Source organism: Dermacentor variabilis, chromosome 8, assembly GCF_050947875.1.
Source record: "Dermacentor variabilis isolate Ectoservices chromosome 8, ASM5094787v1, whole genome shotgun sequence".
Lineage (NCBI taxonomy): Eukaryota > Metazoa > Arthropoda > Arachnida > Ixodida > Ixodidae > Dermacentor > Dermacentor variabilis.
The window spans coordinates 100404415-100424487 of NC_134575.1; the positions used below are offsets into that span (position 1 = coordinate 100404415).

General features: G+C 44.4%; 1 long non-coding RNA gene and 1 pseudogene across 1 annotated transcript; both read left to right on the forward strand.

Moving 5' to 3' along the window:
* The first annotated feature begins 3872 nt into the window (after nucleotides 1-3872).
* Nucleotides 3873-7374, forward strand: LOC142590482 (uncharacterized). The gene is made up of 3 exons (XR_012830162.1): nucleotides 3873-4427; nucleotides 5066-5128; nucleotides 7160-7374. It is a non-coding gene; the product is annotated as an uncharacterized LOC142590482 (long non-coding RNA).
* A 5794-nt stretch (nucleotides 7375-13168) lies between these two features.
* Nucleotides 13169-14951, forward strand: LOC142591504 (uncharacterized; annotated as a pseudogene).
* The last annotated feature ends 5122 nt before the right edge of the window (nucleotides 14952-20073 follow it).

The window sequence follows — 20073 nt, forward strand, 5'->3', positions numbered from 1 at the left end:
AGAACATGTTTTGACCGTTCTGACCTTGGTTTGTTAAGTGTGTAGGTTGGCGCTGTAGCGTTGCGAGCTTTATGAAACTTCGTAACATTAAAAACAAGGCACTACTGATACAAGACATAGACAGTTGTACTTCTAGAGGCTTCACAGTCAAATTTTATTGAGGGCTTCGTTATGCATTGCTCGTTTATGTGCTCATTGAAATGCGTGTTTTAGGACTTTGAGAACACAAACTTACTTCCCAGGTAGCACAAAAGAGATACGTAACGTTTTCGTAGCGTTTATCCAAGACGATAAAAACGGGTTAAAGAAGACACGAATGAGAGAACTTCGGCGGGAAAACGTCGGATATCTCTGCTAATGTCCGGCTTAATTACTTTCTTGAGACGATCTAGAACAGGTCTGCAAGACGTATTCGAAAAGCTGGTCTAGAAATAGGATTGGGAAAGACACAAGTAATCCCTTTGCCAAAACTATTCGTAACCGATTTCTAAACGTTTTTAGGACGTTATCAAAAAGCTGGTCGAGAAGCAGTCTTGAAAGGTTTACGATCATCTGAAGCTAATTTTCGCGGGTGACGGGCGCGATCAGACATCGTTGTTCAAAACACGGGTTTAGTTTCGCCTCCCGCGACTGGCCTATGCCGCACAGACGTCGTCAGCCGCACCCGTTGGCACGGCCTAGGCCAATCGCGTGAGGTGAAACTGATCGGGCGTTTCGAACAACGATCTCCAATCGAGCCCCAGATGAGTAGAAGCGTCGGTGTTGACTGTAAGAGCCATGGCGCAGTGCCAAGCACTGTTCCCCGCGTGGCCGGCGCATCGTCTACCAAGTCGCACGAAAATGAGCCTGTTAGGAATAATAAATCCTTAATACCGCCTTTAGTAAGCTACGATGCTTACAACCACAATGGGAATGACATCCTGCAAAGAACAAATGGCCACGTCTTGGCAGGTGGCCAGACCAAGCCCTTCATGCCAAGAGTGCATGAAATGAGAACATTGTGACAAAGCAAGAACACTTTATTAAAATGTAATGCTTATGCAAGGTTCGAACAAACTGTGTGACAAATGCAAATAGAAATAAAAGTACATCAACAATGACAAAAGTCGCAGAAAGGATTCGTAATGAACTCGAAAGTGAACATTCACTAGCACATAAACAAAATTCCAAGTACACATACAAAAATGAACAGAAAAACCTGAAGTGTACTAAAGTGTCTAATTTATCATAGTAAAGTGCGCGTGCTATTAGATCTACCAGAGTTATGCAGAAGTGACATCGGAGCGAATGGAAGAAGTAGACTGAAAAATGCAAGAGTATGAATTGGATGGTAACTGCCTCCAAGCAATGTTACCAATCATCTAGAAGCTTGAAAAGAGCACAAAAAGAAATACCACCGTATACCATCATAAAACAATCCTGTGACAGAAATAAAAGAAAATGGAAACAATGCAAAATTGGAAATATTGCCTTTAGGATATATCAAAGAAGGTAATGGCGAGAAAAAATAACCATACAACAAAAAAGCAATAAAGTGAAATTAGTACAGAATACTTAAACGGGGGATTCAGTGTAACAAGTGAGCACTACTGTAGTACAGCGAACGATGAGACAGTAATGCTGCATCTTGCCACTCCGGAATGTGAGAAATGAATATGCAAGCCTCATATTAGAAACTTACATAAACATGGAAATAAACTGGAATGCACTGGAAGCTGCATTTGTGTAACAAAGGAAGCAATGGTCATAATAAATAGTAAGTGTTTTATCTAAAAAGCCCTTTACAAGAGGCAAAGTTGTGCCTCTCTGGCAAAAATAAAGTTGCAACGAATAATTTGCAAACCAGCAAATACATTAATTAGCACACTGACATGTCACACTTTGCGCACATCTCCAGTCTCCTAAAGTAAAAAAAAAGCACTCTGAATGAGAAAAACGTTTAACACATGTAGCCCAGAGCAAATTCTTTGCCAGTTCACTCACACTTTCACATCCAAAAACATTTGCCACAAAGTCCAGGCACAGTTCCACTGATGTTTACCAATTCACCCCCACTTTCACGTCCAAAAATATTTGGCACACAGTCCAGGCAGAGCTTCATAGATAAACAGCTTGAGAGCACCCTACTGATTATTGTGCAGTCCCGCTGCTGGAAATAGAACTGCCGCACATGCTGGTAGTGGTTTCAGTCTAGACACACTTGCTGCCCTGGACAGGTATGTTCAGATATCTGCACTGGTGCTCTATTTTGTCGAAGTAGACACATTGATGCACTACGCTGGTAATTGAAATGTTTTGAATGCACAAGTATTGGCTTCACCAGAAAGACTTGCCCACATACCACCACTGGCCTATATATGCACTTGCTCTTCACTCAGTAGCATTGAACTTAGTGTTCCCTATGTGGGAGCCATGTGTAAAACCGGTGTCACACGACCACTCTCGATCGCGATCAAGCCCGATCCGGATCGAAATTATTGATGCGACTGGCTCACTCTCGTAGCTTGCGCAGAGGAGCCATGACGACCGAGAAATTCGATTTGTAACGGACTGGATAGCGGCTAAAAGAGCCCCGTGTGAAACCGGTACCAAATAATGCACAGACGTACGCTAGGAAAATGTGTTGCACAAGGACAAAGAACTGCGACATGCCCTGTTGTGCGAAGCGCGCGAACAGAACACATGTATATATATACTAAAAAAAAACTGCGAGAGCGCTTCGCGAACTCCATGCGCACACATGGCACCCGCACGAACTCGGCAGGCCGCCGTAAAGCGCGAAGGGCGCACAGCGTGCATAACGACACATGTCCCAAACTGCAAACAATCGTACTACCTAAAGTATACAAGTTATTTTATACCAAGGGCATACTCGACTCACGTATGCAGTACGCACAAGCGAGTTATGCAGCGTACATGCTGTATCCATTCGCCAAATAGTAAAATTGATAACAAGCACAAAGCTACAAGGGACTCAATACATTACTACCATTTGAGGCGTCAAATAAAATCGAATTTGGCCGTTTCATATATTGGACACAATATATGGACACATGTGGTACACGGTAATACCATGAAATACCCATCACGTGGGTAAAGGGGGCGAAAACACAATCGAGAACCTGAAGCGCAAACGATAAAAGCACGGTATGGTGCACGCAAAATTCTGTCAGTGCGCTGTAGCGCGAGGGAAGAAAGTAGGGTGAGCACTTGACCTCACCTTTTGGGATACCGCACTAGTAGTGAATCATTAAAAAAAAGCCTGTTTGAACCAGTTCCCTTGTCTGCAACACTCTTGCTAAACGGGAGACTAAAATACCACGATGATGGCTCTATTGCGGAGATCGGCAAGGTGCGCACAGACAGAAATTTTGCCGCCTTTCTTCGCATTCTGCAAAATGCTTTCTTGTTAGGATCACGCATAGCGGCCGACCCCGACGCTAGGGACACACAGGCACGATTTCGTCCCTCTAACTTTCGTCCTTATACTGCCCTTAACGCCTTAATTACAGCGTCAGTGAAAAGGCGCCTCACATAACATGACAACCCACGAAACACAGAACCTCTTAAAAACTTCTTGAAACGGCTACAAACGGCTATAGACGTCTTGGTCTATGATAAGACTGAAAATAGAATTTCTTCTAAACATAACCTCAGCACTTGGAATATGCTAGTATATATTCTATCTGCGGCAAAACCCACTACTGGTGTCACTAGAGTCTGTTTTGGTAAACGTATTCAGAATGTCTAACTCAAGAACTTTTCTAGATCTTTTTTGTCTAAAAGTGCATAAAATGCCAAACGACGTGTTAAATGTGCGGTTACCGTCGGCCGTCGGCGTTAGAGAATAAAAGACGCCACAGACAAATCGAACTCGTTGGAAGCAACATAATTGGCTTTAATATTAAATAATTTCACACCAGAACTTCAACAATCAAGGGCGTGTTATTGTTTTCCATACGGGGCGCGCACACGACGCCTGGAAAGCATTCTATGCTCGCGCAGCAGGTATTTACAGCAGCAGGAGCGAAACGCCGGTGTTGCACAGCGGTGTCACAGAGCCACCGCGCTGCGATCACTTCGGCGGCACAATCCAAATTTGTCGGACATCTCATTCTGTGCTGGACACACTGGGAGGCAGGAAGTTTGAAAAAACGGCCATTGCCGCCCGCTATGTGTCGGTCGTGGGTTCGTTATCCAGTTGTGCGTCATTCTAAGCCGTTCTGTACATTTCTACTGGATATTAACTGGAGTCATTTAGCTGTGCTGATGCTCTGTGCCGTGTGTTTTGCATCAGTGCTTCGTGACATCGGCTGTATTGCGTGTTTTCGCCGACGGCTTACTACCACAATGGCGGGATCTGCGTTCGCCGCCTTCGTGTCTCGGTGCGTCTTTGTACGTCGCACGTTCGGATAACACTTTTTCCGGTAAGTTAAATACATTGCGCTTCGTTTTTTGTCAACAATGTGAATATATTTAGGTGTTACTCGCGATAATTCTTGATATATGGGCTCTTCTGTCCTGCGAGTTTTCGTCATTAGTTTTATACGAGGGTTCTGCTTGTGTTCAGCCGTTCAGCATTACCGCGCTCCACGACTTCCGCAACAACAGTCAGAACTTTGCCCTGCTTGTTAGCCTGTGGTTAACGTAGCACGAGCCAGCCGAAAGGAGTGCATTCGAAGACGACGCGCTGGCTGTAATGCTGAACCAGACTGAACTCGCCCTATTTTGTGTCCTTTTGTTCTTAGGTGTGCGCGCGTGTGTGTCAGTGACTATGCAGTTTGTAGCGTTCCCACTTTATAGCAAAACAAAAAATATAACTGCAGTGTTTACTTCATCTATACAATTCCAAATTAAATCGTCTGCTGATGTACAAATTTCACTTGTGTTTTGTTCTAAATAAGCAGCAAAACCTTTAAACTAGTAGGTGCTTCATCTGGGAGTGAAATCACGACAGCTTGGCATTTATTAATGAATGACTGTGACCGGGTCACCTTATTTGTAATTGCAAATTTGCCTTTCAACTGACTTTATGCTATCTTATTTTGTCCCTTTCACTCTATAGACGGCTGGACATCCTCCTTGTACCTTGGCACTAGCTGGATGACGGGACCTCATCATTATCAGTGTAAGCCAATGTACTGTACGCCCTCTGGTCCTCCCAGTGCTTTCTATATGGGTTAAGGCCAGGGAGCGCTTCGTGGTAAAATAGCTAGTTAGTGTCTCACAAATGGCCATTTTTTGCACTGGTCCATTATAAGCTGCCACTATTATAACCAATTTCTCAGTGCCAGTGTACATACACAGTTCTACTAATAATTAGTTTCCCTAAGCCTTACAAAATTTACCTGTGGGTAGTCATTGCTATGTAAGAACTCACAAATTAACTCTGCTGTGTCATAGAAGTATTCCATACATGAGTAAAAATTTTCTACAACAGTGTACATTACACCTTGCTTCCCTATGCACATATGTATTCAAGCCAGTATTTGATTAGTTTGGTATTCTAAATGTTTTCTGTGTGATTTAGTTTCTTTACAGGAACTTACTGTACAGCATCAGCAAGCAGTCTAAATTAAGATTTATGTGTGCTGTAAAAGGTGTGCTTTGCCGCTAGAATTGATAAAACATAGGCCAAGGCTTCCATACAAGGACAAACTTCAATTTCGCTCTACCACCATCAGCACTTGGCTGGCGCTTGCAAAATGAATCACATCAAGTAGCTTGTGCCAGACTGTTTTTAACCTTATTGTGAGGAGATCACAAAGTGATCTGTGGAGGTGCCTGCGTCTGAGATATAGATTGCACTGCAACATATGTGCGTGCAGAACAGGCATGATGCTGAGGGTTCCAGCAGTTTCAGAGGTGCTTTTAAAATTTTGTCATAACTGCAATTTTACCTGTGCTGTTTTTTATCACCTATTTCAATAATATCATTGGAGGTGTTATCAGAATTTATCAATCTATTTGCCCTGGCCCATTAGCCTGCCACATTTGCCTTTTCACTAGGTGGGCAATTATTCTGCAGGGACCATTACTTGAATACACCTTTTTGTGTGCAGTGGCTTCTCAGTTGCAAGTCAGCATAGATGCTCAGAATTACCTGAGGCTATAGATACACTGATGAATTTGCCACCTGTACGAATCACTTTGCACTTTCTCACGCAAACAGCATGCTAACACTTCCAAGTCAGTGGGCAATGTTATTGTTTGATCACATCATGAGATACTTTCAACTTTGTATGACGCATCATCCAAGGTGTTGCGTCATTTGTGTGAGGTATTGTCCGAAGCCAATTAGGGTCACATGAAAATATATCAACAAAGTGATTGATCCAGCTAGGAGTGTTGCTTTGGAACACTACTTTATCACCAGTCCTCCTTTGCATGCTACCTGCTTACTCTGTACTGTGTCATGTTTAAGTTTGAAGGAAAGGCAGCAGCTAGGCAGTGCAAAATGCCAAACTTGCTTTTAGTTCAACACTATAAAACGCTATTTAACTTTTTAATTAAGTTAGTACATCATTTACCTGCAGAGTGAATTACTGTTTTAAACTGATTATATTTTGCAGGAAGCTTCTCAGACTTGTTTGACAGGTTGATAAGTGGCTTTTTAGCCACAAAACACCATACAATAAATTAAAGGCTGACTTTGACTCTGCTATGCAACTTAATGACTATATGCCAGGAACAAGGTCTCTGAGTTGTGGTGCTGGCTAACACTCCCAGCGTTCGACTAGGACACATAAATACCCAAGAAAGTGGATGGGAAAACGACGCCGCTGTAGCTCAATTGGTAGAGCATAGCACGCGAAATGCGAAGGTTGTGGGTTCAGTTCCCACCTGCGGCAAGGTGTTTTTTCATCCACTTTAATTTCCATTAATTTATCGTTTCTTTAATTTAATTTATTAAGCACAAGTAATTTCCCCTATGTTGTCCTTGGTGTCAGTGTTTGTTGGCTTCTTATAATAGGAAATATACTAGTCATTTTAAACATCATCGCATACATACCTTAAGATACCTGTAATTTAAGAGAAATGAGTGCTTAAATTTATTTTTAATGTGAGCCAAACTTCTTACTTAGCACATATTGCTAATTGAAGTTCCAATTTCAACATTCCCATTTCTTCCCTTGCCCTTTTTTCCTGTTCTGTGCAGGTATTGCTTTCCTATGTCTACAAGAACCGTCACACGTGGCCTGTGACAGCAAGCTTTTGTGGGCAGCCAGTTGCTCTCCTACGAAGGCTGGCCTACTCGGGCAGCGGCGGCAATCATCTTCAAGATTTATCCATGATCACCTTTGCTGCTATTTGTCACTCTTGTTAATTACACTTTCTGCATCTTTCCTAATTTATTAGGTAATAAAGTATGAGTATGTGACATGGTGCGAAGTTGATGCCTTGCTGCATTTTCACTTGCAATCACCTTTTACGCATGAAAAGCTCATCATACAGTTTATGAAAAAAAATAACAGCATATTATGATTTATCTTTCAGTTCTTGTAACATGCAACATACAAGGAATTCACTAATGGATGGTATGCTGAAGAACTCGCCATTATTTCTGCGTGATGCTGTGCAAGCATGTGGCGCTATCTTACAAGAGGCACCCAGAAAGTAAGTTACAATTTACTTTTAAATGAAGCATGGACATCAGAAAAAATATATTTATATTGCTAGTTAGAGTGGTTCGCAGAGTGTTTTTCCATATGTGTACTATCCTTTATTTCTTAACTCATTGCAGCACAGTGTTCTGTTCCGTATACTGGTGTAAGGCTATTGTGCCCCCTGTAGCTGAAACAAGGATGTAATTTTTGCCTGAACTGCAGCATCACTGACAAAATTTTTCTTTGCTAGAAACTATTTCAATTTGGTGGAGACCCAGCGGGGCGAAGTTTTGTCAATAAAGATGCGTTTCACGCAGAGATGTTCTTGTTTAGGTCAATGAGTCAACATTGGAATTATATCAGCATACAATACAGATCTTGTTTTATTTGCAAAATAATTCTGACAGGTGGCATTCAATTGATTGGTCTAATTAAAAAGCACAAATTGACCAGTGAGGCTGTACTACACTATTCCCATGGTTCACATCTGGAAAAACTACCTCTTCATCACTCTATCCGACAATATAAACTTTTTTTTCTGATGTCTATGCCTCGTTTAAAATAAATTGTAACTGTGGGCAAACGTCGTGTTACTGTAACAGCTGCCGCAAAAATTTGAGGGAATGTCTAATAAAAGTCTTCAGTTGTTCTTGTCAAGCTGTCCATTAGCCAACTTTTAGCGTAACGTTAGCAGGGCTTACTGAAGTACTTCTAGACGTCCATGGCTACAAAATGTCTTGATCAAGACAGCTACTAGGCTTTTGAATAAGCTGTTCAAGACATCTTTTAGACATCAAATAGCTGCTTGCGTGTTTCGTGGGAATGAACTTGAAGAGCTGATTAGTGCTCTCCACTCCGCGCCCTCCAATTGAAAACACTACTGATTTCCAAATTAAACTACACAAACAGATCGCACAACCCAAACTAATCACAGAACGTCGTTTTCTTGACGGCAAAACCCTGCAACACTTACATGACAAAGGGCAGCGGCAGCACATTCAGAACAGCCGCTATCATACCACAGCGCAATGCAAGTGCGATAACGTTATTATGCCCGGCTCAAACAGATCGCACAACCCAAACTAATCACAGAATGTCGTTTTCTTGACAGCAAAGCACTGCAACACTTACATGACAAAGGGCAGCGGCAGCACATTCAGAACAGTCGCAAACAGACCATAGTGCCATGCGAGTGCGATAACGTAACTATGCCCGGCTTCACGAATAACGTGGCCGCCTTGATCACATAACAATTGAAAACACTACTGATTTCCAAATTAAAACCACACAAACATATCGCACAACCCAAACTGATCACAGAATATCGTTTTCTTGACAGCAAAACACTGCAACACTTACATAGCAAAGGGCAGCGGCAGCACGTTCAGAACAGCCGCAAACACACCACAGCGCAATGCGAGTGCGGTGACGTGACGACGCCATGACGACGCGACTATGCCCCGGCTCGCCCGGCTGCCCGGCATCACGAATCACGTGGCCACCTTGGTCACATGATTTGGCGACGGTATCGCCACCTTGCGCAAGGTTGGATCGCGTTGATGGGTTGTTGAATATTGTAGAAGCCGCTAAAGAGGCTGACGCGCCGTGGCGTGGCGGTGGCGTTTTGAGTCGTTTGCAAAACGTATTCACCCCTCGTTTTTAAGCTGTCTGGCTTCCAACGTTATCAAAACGTATTCACCCCTCGTTTTAAGCTATCTTGTTTGGAACGTCTTTGATGCGTCGATTTTGGTCAAAAATCCGTTTCAGACGTTGAATCCCTTAATACGACGTTTTCAAGACTTTGTGTGCTACCTGGGTTGTAGTAAGAAGGGTTGCTGCTTCCTTGGTGTAGTCTAGTGTCGCAAAATGGGTAAGTGCAAAGCCACGCCATAACGCTTCGGAAGCGGTACGTCAATATAAAATATAATGAAGCATACTCGTAGGAGGCCACAAGCGTCCTAGCTAGCACTGCAGCAGATGTGCTTAAAAGTACTTGAAGATGTTCAGCAATCGTGACAGCCGACGCAGCCTTTCGAAAGAGCGAGAGAGTTGGCAAGTGCCCTATCGTCTGTGAGAGAAGTCTCGCGTTCGCAGCGAGCAGGCGTCGTAGCAGACGGCACTTGTATCATTCCTCTCAAAGGCGTAACACTTCCTCACAATACAAAATGTTTATTTCCCTGAATACTTGATGATTATTTTTACATAAGTACATGCACGGTTATTGCTGTCGTAAAAATAAATAATTATTCTCTGGCGTTAAATAGGGAACAGAATTGCAGAAGAATGCATACCCTAGTGTGCCCTGGTGGTAAACCGTGCTTCAATCTCAAAGTCATACAAAGTTTATGCAATGTGTTGTACATTATATAAAGGTACTGTAAAAATAAAATAAAATTTTACGCAATAATATTTGAGTACAGATTCGTTTACTGCGCCGCAAGCAAATATGCCACTAGTCTATACAGATCGAAGTCAATCCGAAGCATATACTTCCCATCATTCCCATGTCATCATCATCATCATCATCATCAGCCTGGTTACGCCCACTGCAGGGCAAAGGCCTCGCCCATACTTCTCCAACTACCCCGGTCATGTACTAATTGTGGCCATGTTGTCCCTGCAAACTTCTTAATCCGATCCGCCCACCTAACTTTCTGCCGTCCCCTCCTACGCTTCCCTTCCCTTGGAATCCAGTTGATAACCCTTAATGACCATGGGTTATCTTCCCTCCTCATTACATGTCCGGCCCATGCCCATTTCTTTTCCTTGATTTCAACTAAGATGTCATTTACCCGCGTTTGTTCCCTCACCCAATCTGCTCTTTTCTTATCCCTTAAAGTTACACCCATCATTCTTCTTTCCATAGCTCGTTGCGTCGTCCTCAATTTCAGCAGAACCCTTTTCGTAAGCCTCCAGGTTTCTGCCCCATACGTGAGTACTGGTAAGACACAGCTGTTATACACTTTTCTCTTGAGGGATAGTGGCAACCTGCTGTTCATGATCTCAGAATGCCTGCCAAACGCCCCCCCCCCCCCCAGCCCATTCTTATTCTTCTGGTTATTTCAGTCTCATGATCCGGATCCGTGGTCACTACCTGCCCTAAGTAGATGTATTCCCCTACCACTTCCAGTGCCTCGCTACCTATCGTAAACTGTTGTTCTCTTCCGAGACTGTTAAACATCACTTTAGTTTTCTGCAGAATAATTTTCAGACCCACCCTTCTGCTTTGCCTCTCCAGGTCAGTGAGTATGCATTGCAATTGGTCTCCTGAGTTACTAAGCAAGGCAATATCATCAGCGAATCTCAAGTTGCTAAGGTATTCTCCATCGTCGCGTTGGCCTCCGTGTTTTGTTGCGCTGTGTTATCTGGACAGTGCCCTACCGTATGTTGCTGTGGCCAGGTGGGACAGGAGGAACTAAAGTTCGTGAAATGAACGCACATGCAACGCTGTACGCAGCGTGCCGCGCCACGGCAATGGCAACGGACGAAGGAATATCCGCTGGAAATTTTGCCCTCTTTGGCGGAATCATGCTAACGTGCTAACGATTGTTTGGAGCGCGCGCGTCCGAGCAGCCCGGTTGCGCGCAGCGCGGCGTGGTTTCGCAAGAAATGTAAGAGGAGAGCTGGCCCGGAGCAACGCCATGAGCAACTCCAACTTCCGGCTTCACTTTAGCTTCACAAAGAGTGACGTCAGGGCCTCTCCTGAGTTTCCTTCCTCCGTGAGGAAGAGCGTTGGGTCGAGGCAACGCTCAGGAGAGCCCCCGTAGGACACTATAGCACCACATTTCCCTCTAGGGTATTTATTTAGAAACTCTATGGGCATAGAGTTTCCTACCAAAATTTTTGTAGGAAACTCTATGTCTGTGGGGACTATAGGAACAAACTAAACGTCCATTTGAAGGATCGCCAGCCGATTGTGAACCGGCGCGAGTAAGAGCGTGCGCGAGAGAAGATCTGCGGATTTTGCTCCTTGAATATATGATTCTGCCTAGGCACTACGGAGGAGGTTTCTTAGCGCATGTTGTAGGCATTTGTCCCTAGGCGTGCCGGCATTGCGGAGCATAGTGCGTTCCGTGAACGCACTCCGCTCGGAGTGCACTCTTCTGCGAGCACACTCCGCTTGCGACATTGAGATCTGGGAAAGTGCACTTAAAACCGAGTGCACTCTCCGTAAGTGCACTGAACTTTCCCGCTTGATAGGGGTATTATATCTGCAAAATAGATGCATAATTGGTCAAGTTGACACATATAATCGTTATAATAGTGTAACAGTATGCGATATGTAGCGTTCGAAAAAAAAAAGCTATTGCGTCGCTGCGTCAAGGGCGTAACAGAAAATGAATATAAAGAAGTTAACACAAGTAATCGTTAAAATAATGAAATAGTAAATGATCGGTAGCGTTAGAAAAAAAAAAAACTGGCTACGTCGCCGTCGCGAAAAAGAAAATAAAGCAGTTAACACATTTAATTGTTATAATGGTGTAATAGCGGATGATTGCATGGTAGCGATGGGTATAGATGCGTAAGTTAGCTAAATAAGTAAGAAAAACCGAAGTAGCAGCCAAGCCAAGGAATGCTTACGCATTAGTAAAAATGTCTCAGCATTTCTCAGTATTTCTTTATTTAACTCTATACTGTTCTTCGAACTCGTCCTCAACAACTGCCACTTCCTCTTGTTTAGTAATAAACGGTATTATTTCCAAGGGACACCGTGCACCTTGTGCCTGCAGACTTAAGAAAGGCTTTGCTTTCCAGGGCGTCCAGGTTATGTCTGTTGCGGTTACAGCGGTGCCGTCGCAAACCGTTCAGGACAGCTGCGCAGAAGCTGAGATTGTCGCTGCGAAAACGCAGACGTTTATCTACGAACTTCCTGAGCTTGAAGGGTTGGGTTGCAGTCACGAAGATCAGAAACGCCGCAATTAAAGAGGAAGACTTGGGAGAAAAAATGTCAACAATATATCCCCTAAACAACAAGAGAATATGCGTCACTGCTTTGCAGCAGCGAAGAGAAAAATTAAGGGACCAAAGGCATGTGCTTTACTAGCGAGTGGATGCTGGAATGCATCTTAATGAAAATTAAAGCCCAAGGCTTTACAGACACCTGAGAATGAACAACATTCTTATCCTTCCCACTCCACCATAAAGAAATACACAAATTCTTAGAAAGGTGGATGTGGCTTCAACAAAATGTTATAAGCGACGAAAGAGAAGAAAAGAACAATGGACCACTTCAGGTGTCACGGGGGTCTCTTGTTCGACGAGATGAAGCTGTCAGAACACCTTTCTGTTTAACAATACGGGAAACTGCGAGGCTTCGTAGACTTGTGTCCCTTTACTCCGCTCCAAGATGCCAACCTGTCCTGTGACCACGGCATGGTTCTTATGCTCGTGCCGTTTACTGGAGAATTCTCTCAATCATAAGAGCATTTGCAACGCGTGGAAATGTTAAGGGCAGCATCCTGTGCAAAATACTCATCGAAGCCATAATTATTGTGAAGAAGGCAGGACTGGATTTCGTGACGTGTGATGGAGCCTCGTGGAACCGTCGAATGTGGACAATAATGGGTATTCAAGGAACTGCAAATAACGTCACGTGCAAGGTGAAGCATCCTGCAGATTCAAAAAGCTTGCATTTCTTGTCGGACTTCCCACATCTCCTGAAATGCCTCCGCAACTCATTGCTGAGAGGCGGCTTCAACACACCAGAGGGTCGGGTAAGGTTCTGTACTGGACGCTTTGGTTAGCTTTGATACTGCTATGTTACGTAGGCCTATCATTATAGCATTCGTTTCATTTCGCAGGTGTCCACGTATTTTCTCCGTGATGCTTACAACTATGACAAAGACAATATCACGCTGAAAGCAATGCCTGGGTTCACCACCAGCCACATTGAACCAAACTTTGAGAAGATTCGAGCCTCCCTTGAGTTTCAGTTGTTCGGCGATTACGTGTTGCGTGGCCTCCATCATTACAAAGATATCGTCGACACACGCTGCGAAAAGGGGTTTCGAGACCCCTTTCCGCCATCCAGATCTGGATGGCGCAGAGTCATTCTTCTGGCATCAAAGTGAACACTTCGGTAAACGCATGCTGTCAGTGCTGTGAAATAGAACTGCACCATGCAAGGAGTCCAAAAGGGGTGGGGGGGACTTAAAACGAACATGCATCAGAAAATGGGTGGATAAGCTCTCTTCAGTTGGGTGCCTTCGGTGCGATATCCTCCTTTTTTTTTCGCTGTCATAATTTATCTAATTATAAACTGAGTCGCCTAATCCAGGAGCCATAAAATGTCGGTGCTGTCACGGCTTTGCTCCCGGCGCCCAGCGTGGTGCTTTTCCGTACTGCACACGCCTCATGTGCACCTTCCATTACTCGTCGTTCAGACGAAGGTGCATTAGAATAGTCCTGGGCATTCAGTCGAGGCGCAAGAACTCCTATTTGTAGCCATACCGTATGGTGTACTGCGAAGCCCTCATTATTTGCTAGTGTCAATACCCGCCTTTCGTCATTGTGCATTTGAACCTAGAATGAGCAGAACAGGTCGTGCGCCTGTCTGTGTTAGCACGTAAAAGTAAAACAATGCCATCATTGCATTGACTTGTCATCGGTGCGTGCTTTCAGTCCCCATTTTCGACAGAAAACAAATCAACATTAAAGCGTCCGTAACGGTATAATGGGTGCGTTAATTAACGTCGTGTGGATACCTTTGATTGAATTTTCCTATTATCGCAGAATGGTCAATCAACTGATCAAAGTGACGACATCTCGCTTCAAGGCTGAAGCATTGTGGCCCAATTCTACCGGCGTTGCTCACCTGTCACGCTTCCTAGAGTACACTTGGGAACGGCTCACCGCTGGCGGCGTCGGATTCCTCAGCAAATCCACAGCTGTGGGGTTCAGAGTCACACTGTCCAGTGTGCTGTCCTTCCTCGAATATTTGACCAAGGAGCTCCAGTTCCGCTATACTTGATGACAGCGCATTTAAGTCAAGATCCTACTGAGAAATTATTTGGCATTGTGCGCCAGTCACCTGGTTGCAATGACCACCCAACTCCGGAGCAATTCTTAACAAGTCAACAGCTTATGCTTCTACAGATGAGCAAAACCGGTGTTGAGCCCACTGTACTGACGGCGCTCCTGGATACCAGTGCTGCCAGTTCATCCCACTCCAAAGATTTGCAAGCAACTCTTGATGAATATATTTCACGAGGAAACCTTGATGAGCTAAAAATAGCTGTGAGCCAGAAACGCAGTGCCTTTCCCGCCGAGCATTCTAGATTAGCAAAGAAAACCAGAGATGCGCGCCTTGTTTATGACATGGCAGGGTATGTCGCAAGAAAGTGAGTGAGAAAATCAGGCTGTGACATGCGCTGTGCGCTGCTGCTCGTACCAGCGTCAGAAAGTGAAACACATCCGTTTACAGAATTTTCAGCGTCATGCGATAAGGGAGGATTGCTCCATCCATCTAAGGAACTTTTTGAATTTGTAAACTATTTGTAGGACGCGTTCACGATTCAAGTTCAAATCAGCTTCATGCAAACAGCATTCTGGATGTGTTGTCACTCGTCAGGGTTAAGGAAAAGACTCTCGGTTGCATTGAGCACGCGGAAACAGTCAAAACTAACATAGCAAAATTCTATGCTGTTACGCAGTTGCACTTTTTAATTAAAGGCGACAACAGGTCGAAAGAGGACCGACGCAAGATGGTGCAGCTTTTAAGTCAGAAGATGCAGTTGATTTCCATGGCTTTAAAATGTGCCATGCACACGTGTTTCGGTTTAGCTTTTTCTGGGCATCGTACCGCTAACTTGGACCAAGATTTTGAAAAAAAAAAACAAACCTATACGGTCTTCAGAACAGAAATCGCGTGGATGTTGTTAGCGTTTATCTAAACTTACAGTACCATTTTTTTGCTTGTCTTTCTTGTGTAATTAGCTGAGATAAATTAATTCACTTTTAAATATAGCTTGAAACGTTCAGGCGTCAATAGGAAAGTTGTGGAGCTTCACAAACATTGACCAACCCAGGTACTTCCAAAGAGATAGACTTAGCGTGGCCGTTCTTGTTCGGGAAAAACGAAAGCCCGTGGAGTTTAAAAAATACCACGTGACAACGTGCTCTGTGCGCCCGAATGCGCCGCGATTACAGCGCTCTGAAGAGTGATTTGTAAGAACACCGCCAGCGCTGTGCCTTCGCTTCACTTACGAGAAAGAGCATCAACCTTTGATCGCTCTGACATTACCGGCAGCGGCTGATGACGGCACTTCGAAAAAGTGCTTCGTCAGCAACCGCTCGCGCCTGTCACCGAAGAACGCACCGTCATCAGCCGTTTATTAATCTGATATGACGAGAAGAGCAATTTTTTGTCCAGCGTTCAAGCCGATGCGGAATAGAAAAAAGACACACAAAACATGCATCATACATCTGGAACCTGCGCGAGAGAGAGCATCATTTGTTACGACGCCGATTTTTTTCCAAGCTGTGCCAGCGTCTAGATGCATGTGAGGTCGACTGTTTATTACTGTCGTGCCGCGCAACCGTTTCGAAGCATTTGTTTGCAGTGCCGAAAGCATGCCGTACTCAAGCGAGCAGAAGGCGAACATAGTCTTGCCTTGGAAGCGGCCCGGGGCAACAAGAGGAAAGCTGCCAAGATATACTGAAATTGTGAATGTGGGGGAAGACCTAGCGCGAACACAATTATGAGGAGTTACTTGACGCTGAAAGAAACAGGTAGCTTCAAGAAGACGCGGCACAGAAAGGGGAATATTAGTGGAGAGGCTGAAGGAGACATTTTGGCTTTCATGACTGCAAACCCTTATTCCAGCGGGCGTGATGCGAGTGGTGAGGTCGGGCATTTCAAAGTCTTCAGTGTCAAGAGTTCTTTGGGAGACTGAAATGGATCCGTATCACCTCAAGCCGCATCAAAAGCTGCAAGAAAGAAACGTTCAATCGTGGCTTGATTTCTCACATTCGATCATTGTGAAGGCCGGACAGGCCGCCATTGGAATCTGAACCTGGCAACATTTAACGCTACAACGTTATCTAGTGAGGCGAGTCTAGCAGTGCTATTGGAGGAATTAGAGGGCAGTAAATGGGATATAATAGGGCTCAGTGAAGTTAGGAGGACAAAAGAAGCATATACAGTGCAAAAAGCAGGCACGTCCTGTGCTCTGGGGCTTAGCGGAGAGACGAGAACTAAGTATGGACAGCTGGGGTAGTTGGTTGTGATTAGCATTATGAAACATCGTTCCAGCGCACAATTGAACACGGACGAGAAGAGAAAGACAACACGAACGCCGGATAGACGAGAACTAGGAGTCGGATTCCTGATTAATAAGGATAAAGCTGGTAGCATAGAGGAATTCCATAGCATTAACGAGAGGGTGGAAGGTCTTGTTGTTCAACTCAATAATAGGTACAAATTGAAGGTCGTACAGGTTTACGCCCCTACATCCAGTCATGATGACCAGGAAATCGAAAGCTTCTATGAGGACGTGGAATCGGCGATGGGCAAAGTCAAAATAAAATACACTATACTGATGGGCGACTTCAATGCCAGGGTAGGCAAGAAGCAGGCTGGAGATTAGTCAGTGGGGGAATATGCCATAGCTTCTAGGAATATCAGTGGAGAGTTATTGGTAGAGTTTGCAGAACAGAATAATATACGGATAATGAATACTTTCTTCCGCAAGCGGAATAGCCGAGAGTGGACGTGGAGGATCCTGAATGGCTAGACTAGAAATGAAATAGACTTCATACTCTGCGCTAACCCTGGCATCATACAAGATGTGGACGTGCTCGGTAAGGTGCGCTGCAGTGACCACAGGATGGTAAGAACTCGAATTAGCCTAGACCTGAGGAGGGAACGGAAGAAACTGGTACATATAAGAAGCCGATCAATGAGTTAGCGGTAAGAGGGAAAATAGAGGAATTCCAGATCAAGCTACAGAACAGGTATTCGGCTTTAACTCAGGAAGAGGACCTTATAGTGTTGAAGCAATGAACGACAATCTTGTGGGCATCATTAAGGAGTGTGCAATAGAAGTCGGCGGTAACTCCGTTAGACAGGATACCAGTAAGCTATCGCAAGAGAGGAAAGATCTGATCAAGAAACGCCATTGTATGAATGCCTCTAGCCCTACAGCTAGAATAGAACTGGCAGAACTTTCGAAGTTAATCAACAAGCGTAAGACAGCTAACATAAGGAAGTATAATATGGATAGAATTGAACATGCTCTCAGGAACGGAGGAAGCCTAAAAGCGGTGAAGAAGAAACTAGGGGTAGGCAAGAATCAGATGTATGTGTTAAGAGAAAAGCCGGCAATATAATTACTAATATGGATGAGATAGTTCAAGTGGCTGAGGAGTTCTATATAGATTTATACAGTACCAGTGGCACCCACGACGATAATGCAAGAGAGAATAGTCTAGAGGAATTTGAAATACCACAAGTAACGCCCGAAGATGTAAAGAAAGCCTTGGGAGCTGTGCAAAGGGGAAAGGCAGCTGGGGAGGATCAGGTAACAGCAGATTTGTGGAAGGATGGTGGGCAGATTGTTCTAGAAAAACTGGACACCATGTATACGCAATGCCTTGTGTCCTCGAGCATACGGGAATGTTGTAAGAATGCCAACATAATCTTAATCCATAAGAAAGGGGGCGCCAGAGACTTGAAAAACTATAGGCCGATCAGCTTACTGTCCGTTGCCTGCAAAGTGTTTACTAAGGTAATCGCAAAGAGAATTAGGAACACCTTAGACTCCTGTCAACCAAAGGACCAGGCAGGATTTCGTAAAGGCTACTCAACAATAGACCATATTCAAACTACCAATCAGGTGATAGAGAAATGTGTGGAATATAACCAATCCTTATATATAGCTTTCATTGATTACGAGAAAGCGTTTGATTCAGTCGAAACATCAGCAGTCATGCACGCACTACGGAATCAAGGTGTAGACGAGCCGTATGTAAAAATACTGAAAGATATCTATAGCAGCTCCACAGCCACCGTAGTCTTCCATAAAGAAAGCAACAAAATCCCAATAAAGAAGGGCGTCAGGTAGGGAGATACCATTTCTCCAATGCTCTTCACAGCGTGTTTACAGGAGGTATTCAGAGATCTGGATTGGGAAGAATTGGGGATGAAAGGTAATGGAGAATACATTAGTAATTTGCGATTCGCTGATAATATTGCCTTGCTTAGTAAGTCAGGGGACCAATTGCAATGCATGCTCACTGACCTGGAGAGGCAAAGCAGAAAGGTGGGTCTAAAAATTAATCTGCAGAAAACTAAAGTAATGTTTAACAGTCTTGGAAGAGAACAGCAGTTTACGATAGGTAGCGAGGCACTGGAAGTGGCAAGGGAATACAACTACTTAGGGCAGGTAGTGACTGCGGATCCGGATCATGAGACTGAAATAATCAGAAGAATAAGAATGGGCTGGGGTGCGTTTGGCAGACATTCTCAGATCATGAACAGCAGGTTGCCATTATCCCTCAAGAGAAAAGTGTATAACAGCTGTCTCTTACGGGTGTATAGGTGTATAATAGCTGCCTGTCACGTACGGGGCAGAAACCTGGAGGCTTACAAAAAGGGTTCTACTCAAATTGAGGACGACGCAACAAACTATGGAAAGAAGAATGATGGGTGTAACAATAAGGAATAAGAAAAGAGCAGATTGGGTGAGGGAACAAACGCGAGTTAATGAGATTAGTAGAAATCAGGAAAAAGAAATGGGCATGGGCAGGACATGTAATGAGGAAGGTACATAACCAATGGTAATTAAGGGTTACGGACTGGATTCCAAGGGAAGGAAAGGTAGCAGGGGGCGGCAGAAAGTGAGGTAGGAAGATGAGATTAAGAAGTTTGCAGGGACAACATGGCCACAGTTAGTACATGACAGGGGTAGTTGGAGAAGTATACGAGAGGCCTTTGCCCTGTAATGGGCATAGCCAGACTGGTGATGATGATGAACAGTGCTAAATACCGGATTTTGTTGACAAAGTGTTCTGGACAGTGAGGCAACCTTCTCCAGAAATTTTCACGATCAACATCCATAATGCGCATTACTGGAGCCATACAAACCGGCATTGGGTGGCGCACACCAGACGCCAGTAATGGTCATTCAGCGTGCGGTGCGGTATCTTTGATGGAAGAATGTTAGCCCCATATTTTTATCACACGCTCGCTGCTCCGCGGTACGTGAACGACATCTTGGAAGGCCCAGTCGAAGATTTTCGCTGTGATCTTCCGCTTGCGTTTTTAAAGCGCACTTGGTATCAGCACGAGAATGCAACAGCTTACAGCGGCATTACCCGAGCCTGGCTTGACGAAGCCTTCAAACGATAGTGGGTCGGGCGGCTTGAACCAGTGGCATCGCCCGCAAGGTCACTGGACTTGACACCTCTTGACATCTTGCGGATACATGTGAAAGACCGAGTGTACCACAAACCTACAACTACACCA